This window comes from Pyrus communis, chromosome 15 (genome assembly GCF_963583255.1).
Source record: "Pyrus communis chromosome 15, drPyrComm1.1, whole genome shotgun sequence".
In the NCBI taxonomy this organism is placed as follows: domain Eukaryota; kingdom Viridiplantae; phylum Streptophyta; class Magnoliopsida; order Rosales; family Rosaceae; genus Pyrus; species Pyrus communis.
In genome coordinates, this window is record NC_084817.1 from 16,389,489 (window position 1) to 16,394,488 (window position 5,000).

General features: G+C 39.7%; 16 non-coding genes across 16 annotated transcripts in view; all 16 read right to left on the reverse strand.

Moving 5' to 3' along the window:
- The window catches only part of LOC137719040 (5S ribosomal RNA), a 119-nt gene extending 77 nt beyond the window's left edge, over positions 1-42 (reverse strand). Inside the window, exon 1 of the ribosomal RNA XR_011066113.1 lies at positions 1-42. This exon is cut by the window's left edge and continues 77 nt beyond it. This is a non-coding gene — a ribosomal RNA (5S ribosomal RNA).
- Positions 43-215: 173 nt separating this feature from the next.
- On the reverse strand, positions 216-334 carry LOC137719070 (5S ribosomal RNA). The gene has a single exon (XR_011066140.1). It is a non-coding gene; the product is annotated as a 5S ribosomal RNA (ribosomal RNA).
- Positions 335-508: 174 nt separating this feature from the next.
- LOC137719260 (5S ribosomal RNA) lies at positions 509-627 on the reverse strand. The gene has a single exon (XR_011066319.1). It is a non-coding gene; the product is annotated as a 5S ribosomal RNA (ribosomal RNA).
- Positions 628-803: 176 nt separating this feature from the next.
- On the reverse strand, positions 804-922 carry LOC137719013 (5S ribosomal RNA). The gene has a single exon (XR_011066088.1). It is a non-coding gene; the product is annotated as a 5S ribosomal RNA (ribosomal RNA).
- Positions 923-1,097: 175 nt separating this feature from the next.
- Positions 1,098-1,216, reverse strand: LOC137718855 (5S ribosomal RNA). Its single transcript, XR_011065939.1, has one exon. It is a non-coding gene; the product is annotated as a 5S ribosomal RNA (ribosomal RNA).
- Positions 1,217-1,747: 531 nt separating this feature from the next.
- Positions 1,748-1,866, reverse strand: LOC137719229 (5S ribosomal RNA). Its single transcript, XR_011066290.1, has one exon. It is a non-coding gene; the product is annotated as a 5S ribosomal RNA (ribosomal RNA).
- A 173-nt stretch (positions 1,867-2,039) lies between these two features.
- On the reverse strand, positions 2,040-2,158 carry LOC137719071 (5S ribosomal RNA). The gene has a single exon (XR_011066141.1). It is a non-coding gene; the product is annotated as a 5S ribosomal RNA (ribosomal RNA).
- Positions 2,159-2,333: 175 nt separating this feature from the next.
- Positions 2,334-2,452, reverse strand: LOC137719261 (5S ribosomal RNA). The gene has a single exon (XR_011066320.1). It is a non-coding gene; the product is annotated as a 5S ribosomal RNA (ribosomal RNA).
- Positions 2,453-2,628: 176 nt separating this feature from the next.
- Positions 2,629-2,747, reverse strand: LOC137719196 (5S ribosomal RNA). The gene has a single exon (XR_011066260.1). It is a non-coding gene; the product is annotated as a 5S ribosomal RNA (ribosomal RNA).
- Positions 2,748-2,922: 175 nt separating this feature from the next.
- On the reverse strand, positions 2,923-3,041 carry LOC137719086 (5S ribosomal RNA). The gene has a single exon (XR_011066156.1). It is a non-coding gene; the product is annotated as a 5S ribosomal RNA (ribosomal RNA).
- Positions 3,042-3,216: 175 nt separating this feature from the next.
- On the reverse strand, positions 3,217-3,335 carry LOC137718953 (5S ribosomal RNA). The gene has a single exon (XR_011066031.1). It is a non-coding gene; the product is annotated as a 5S ribosomal RNA (ribosomal RNA).
- Positions 3,336-3,509: 174 nt separating this feature from the next.
- Positions 3,510-3,628, reverse strand: LOC137718954 (5S ribosomal RNA). The gene has a single exon (XR_011066032.1). It is a non-coding gene; the product is annotated as a 5S ribosomal RNA (ribosomal RNA).
- A 184-nt stretch (positions 3,629-3,812) lies between these two features.
- LOC137719272 (5S ribosomal RNA) lies at positions 3,813-3,931 on the reverse strand. The gene has a single exon (XR_011066330.1). It is a non-coding gene; the product is annotated as a 5S ribosomal RNA (ribosomal RNA).
- Positions 3,932-4,104: 173 nt separating this feature from the next.
- On the reverse strand, positions 4,105-4,223 carry LOC137718956 (5S ribosomal RNA). Its single transcript, XR_011066034.1, has one exon. It is a non-coding gene; the product is annotated as a 5S ribosomal RNA (ribosomal RNA).
- A 215-nt stretch (positions 4,224-4,438) lies between these two features.
- On the reverse strand, positions 4,439-4,557 carry LOC137719083 (5S ribosomal RNA). Its single transcript, XR_011066153.1, has one exon. It is a non-coding gene; the product is annotated as a 5S ribosomal RNA (ribosomal RNA).
- A 196-nt stretch (positions 4,558-4,753) lies between these two features.
- Positions 4,754-4,872, reverse strand: LOC137718957 (5S ribosomal RNA). Its single transcript, XR_011066035.1, has one exon. It is a non-coding gene; the product is annotated as a 5S ribosomal RNA (ribosomal RNA).
- Between the last annotated feature and the right edge of the window lie 128 nt (positions 4,873-5,000).

The following is a 5,000-nucleotide window of genomic DNA, read 5'->3' on the forward strand; positions in this document are numbered from 1 at the left end:
TCTAATGGGATCCGGTGCATGTGAGTTGGTATGATCGCATCCGTTAGTCGACGACTTGTAATTCTATTTAACCATTTCTTTGCCGTTTGCACGAATTTCAAAAAAAAACAAATAAAATTACTACTACCACTCTATTTCTTTCATCTCCCAAGCACGACGTTCGGTTATATACGACGCGCTTCCCCAAAAAAAAAAAAAGAAAAAAAAAAGATTGGGGGATGCAACACGAGGACTTCCCAGGAGGTCACCCATCCTAGTACTACTCTCGCCCAAACTCGCTTAACTTCGGAGTTCTGATGAGATCCGGTGCATGTGAGTTGGTATGATCGCATCCGTTAGTCTACGACTTGTAATTCTATTTAACCATTTCTTTGCCGTTTGCACGAATTTCAAAAAAAAAACAAATAAAATTACTACTACCACTCTATTTCTTTCATCTCCCAAGCACGACGTTCGGTTATATACGACGCGCTTCCCCAAAAAAAAAAAAAAAAAAAAAAAAAATTGGGGGATGCAACACGAGGACTTCCCAGGAGGTCACCCATCCTAGTACTACTCTCGCCCAAACTCGCTTAACTTCGGAGTTCTGATGGGATACGGTGCATGTGAGTTGGTATGATCGCATCCGTTAGTCTACGACTTGTAATTCTATTTAACCATTTCTTTGCCGTTTGCACGAATTTCAAAAAAAAAACAAATAAAATTACTACTACCACTCTATTTCTTTCATCTCCCAAGCACAACGTTCGGTTATATACGACGCGCTTCCCCAAAAAAAAAAAAAAAGAAAAAAAAAAGATTGGGGGATGCAACACGAGGGCTTCCCAGGAGGTCACCCATCCTAGTACTACTCTCGCCCAAACTCGCTTAACTTCGGAGTTCTGATGGGATCCGGTGCATGTGAGTTGGTATGATCGCATCCGTTAGTCTACGACTTGTAATTCTATTTAACCATTTCTTTGCCGTTTGCACGAATTTCAAAAAAAAAAACAAATAAAATTACTACTACCACTCTATTTCTTTCATCTCCCAAGCACGACGTTCGGTTATATACGACGCGCTTCCCGAAAAAAAAAAAAAGAAAAAAAAAAGATTGGGGGATGCAACACGAGGGCTTCCCAGGAGGTCACCCATCCTAGTACTACTCTCGCCCAAACTCACTTAACTTCGGAGTTCTGATGGGATCCGGTGCATGTGAGTTGGTATGATCGCATCCGTTAGTCTACGACTTGTAATTCTATTTAACCATTTCTTTGCCGTTTGCACGAATTTCAAAAAAAAAACAAATAAAATTACTACTACCACTCTATTTCTTTCATCTCCCAAGCACGACGTTCGGTTATATACGACGCGCTTCCCCAAAAAAAAAAAAAAGAAAAAAAAAAGAAAAAACAAAAAGTCTACGACTTGTAATTCTATTTAACCATTTCTTTGCCGTTTGCACGAATTTCAAAAAAAAAACAAATAAAATTACTACTACCACTCTATTTCTTTCATCTCCCAAGCACGACGTTCGGTTATATACGACGCGCTTCCCCAAAAAAAAAAAAAAGAAAAAAAAAAGAAAAAACAAAAAGTCTACGACTTGTAATTCTATTTAACCATTTCTTTGCCGTTTGCACGAATTTCAAAAAAAAAACAAATAAAATTACTACTACCACTCTATTTCTTTCATCTCCCAAGCACGACGTTCGGTTATATACGACGCGCTTCCCCAAAAAAAAAAAAAAGAAAAAAAAAAGATTGGGGGATGCAACACGAGGGCTTCCCAGGAGGTCACCCATCCTAGTACTACTCTCGCCCAAACTCGCTTAACTTCGGAGTTCTAATGGGATCCGATGCATGTGAGTTGGTATGATCGCATCCGTTAGTCGACGACTTGTAATTCTTTTTAACCATTTCTTTGCCGTTTGCACGAATTTCAAAAAAAAACAAATAAAATTACTACTACCACTCTATTTCTTTCATCTCCCAAGCACGACGTTCGGTTATATACGACGCGCTTCCCCAAAAAAAAAAAAAGAAAAAAAAAAGATTGGGGGATGCAACACGAGGACTTCCCAGGAGGTCACCCATCCTAGTACTACTCTCGCCCAAACTCGCTTAACTTCGGAGTTCTGATGAGATCCGGTGCATGTGAGTTGGTATGATCGCATCCGTTAGTCTACGACTTGTAATTCTATTTAACCATTTCTTTGCCGTTTGCACGAATTTCAAAAAAAAAACAAATAAAATTACTACTACCACTCTATTTCTTTCATCTCCCAAGCACGACGTTCGGTTATATACGACGCGCTTCCCCAAAAAAAAAAAAAAGAAAAAAAAAAGATTGGGGGATGCAACACGAGGACTTCCCAGGAGGTCACCCATCCTAGTACTACTCTCGCCCAAACTCGCTTAACTTCGGAGTTCTGATGGGATACGGTGCATGTGAGTTGGTATGATCGCATCCGTTAGTCTACGACTTGTAATTCTATTTAACCATTTCTTTGCCGTTTGCACGAATTTAAAAAAAAAAACAAATAAAATTACTACTACCACTCTATTTCTTTCATCTCCCAAGCACGACGTTCGGTTATATACGACGCGCTTCCCCAAAAAAAAAAAAAAAGAAAAAAAAAAGATTGGGGGATGCAACACGAGGGCTTCCCAGGAGGTCACCCATCCTAATACTACTCTCGCCCAAACTCGCTTAACTTCGGAGTTCTGATGGGATCCGGTGCATGTGAGTTGGTATGATCGCATCCGTTAGTCTACGACTTGTAATTCTATTTAACCATTTCTTTGCCGTTTGCACGAATTTCAAAAAAAAAACAAATAAAATTACTACTACCACTCTATTTCTTTCATCTCCCAAGCACGACGTTCGGTTATATACGATGCGCTTCCCCAAAAAAAAAAAAAAGAAAAAAAAAAGATTGGGGGATGCAACACGAGGGCTTCCCAGGAGGTCACCTATCCTAGTACTACTCTCGCCCAAACTCACTTAACTTCGGAGTTCTGATGGGATCCGGTGCATGTGAGTTGGTATGATCGCATCCGTTAGTCTACGACTTGTAATTCTATTTAACCATTTCTTTGCCGTTTGCACGAATTTCAAAAAAAAAACAAATAAAATTACTACTACCACTCTATTTCTTTCATCTCCCAAGCACGACGTTCGGTTATATACGACGCGCTTCCCCAAAAAAAAAAAAAAGAAAAAAAAAAGATTGGGGGATGCAACACGAGGACTTCCCAGGAGGTCACCCATCCTAGTACTACTCTCGCCCAAACTCGCTTAACTTCGGAGTTCTGATGGGATCCGGTGCATGTGAGTTGGTATGATCGCATCCGTTAGTCTACGACTTGTAATTCTATTTAACCATTTCTTTGCCGTTTGCACGAATTTCAAAAAAAAAACAAATAAAATTACTACTACCACTCTATTTCTTTCATCTCCCAAGCACGACGTTCGGTTATATACGACGCGCTTCCCCAAAAAAAAAAAAAGAAAAAAAAAAGATTGGGGGATGCAACACGAGGACTTCCCAGGAGGTCACCCATCCTAGTACTACTCTCGCCCAAACTCGCTTAACTTCGGAGTTCTGATGGGATCCGGTGCATGTGAGTTGGTATGATCGCATCCGTTAGTCTACGACTTGTAATTCTATTTAACCATTTCTTTGCCGTTTGCACGAATTTCAAAAAAAAACAAAATAAAATTACTACTACCACTCTATTTCTTTCATCTCCCAAGCACGACGTTCGGTTATATACGACGCGCTTCCCCAAAAAAAAAAAAGAAAAAAAAAAGAAAAAAAAAAGATTGGGGGATGCAACACGACGACTTCCCAGGAGGTCACCCATCCTAGTACTACTCTCGCCCAAACTCGCTTAACTTCGGAGTTCTGATGAGATCCGGTGCATGTGAGTTGGTATGATCGCATCCGTTAGTCTACGACTTGTAATTCTATTTAACCATTTCTTTGCCGTTTGCACGAATTTCAAAAAAAAAACAAATAAAATTACTACTACCACTCTATTTCTTTCATCTCCCAAGCACGACGTTCGGTTATATACGACGCGCTTCCCCAAAAAAAAAAAAGAAAAAAAAAAGATTGGGGGATGCAACACGAGGACTTCCCAGGAGGTCACCCATCCTAGTACTACTCTCGCCCAAACTCGCTTAACTTCGGAGTTCTGATGGGATCCGGTGCATGTGAGTTGGTATGATCGCATCCGTTAGTCTACGACTTGTAATTCTATTTAATCATTTCTTTGCCGTTTGCACGAATTTCAAAAAAAAAACAAATAAAATTACTACTACCACTCTATTTCTTTCATCCACCAAGCACGACGTTCGGTTATATACGACGCGCTTCCCCCAAAAAAAAAAAGAAAAAAAAAAGAAAAAAAAAAAAAAAAAAAAAAAAAAAAAAGAAAAAAAAAAGATTGGGGGATGCAACACGAGGACTTCCCAGGAGGTCACCCATCCTAGTACTACTCTCGCCCAAACTCGCTTAACTTCGGAGTTCTGATGGGATCCAGTGCATGTGAGTTGGTATGATCGCATCCGTTAGTCTACGACTTGTAATTCTATTTAACCATTTCTTTGCCGTTTGCACGAATTTCAAAAAAAAAACAAATAAAATTACTACTACCACTCTATTTCTTTCATCTCCCAAGCACGACGTTCGGTTATATACGACGCGCTTCCCCAAAAAAAAAAAAACAAAAAAAAAAGAAAAAAAAAAGAAAAAAAAAAGATTGGGGGATGCAACACGAGGACTTCCCAGGAGGTCACCCATCCTAGTACTACTCTCGCCCAAACTCGCTTAACTTCGGAGTTCTGATGGGATCCGGTGCATGTGAGTTGGTATGATCGCATCCGTTAGTCTACGACTTGTAATTCTATTTAACCATTTCTTTGCCGTTTGCACGAATTTCAAAAATAAAACAAATAAAATTACTACTACCACTCTATTTCTTTCATCTCCCAAGCACGACGTTCGGTTATA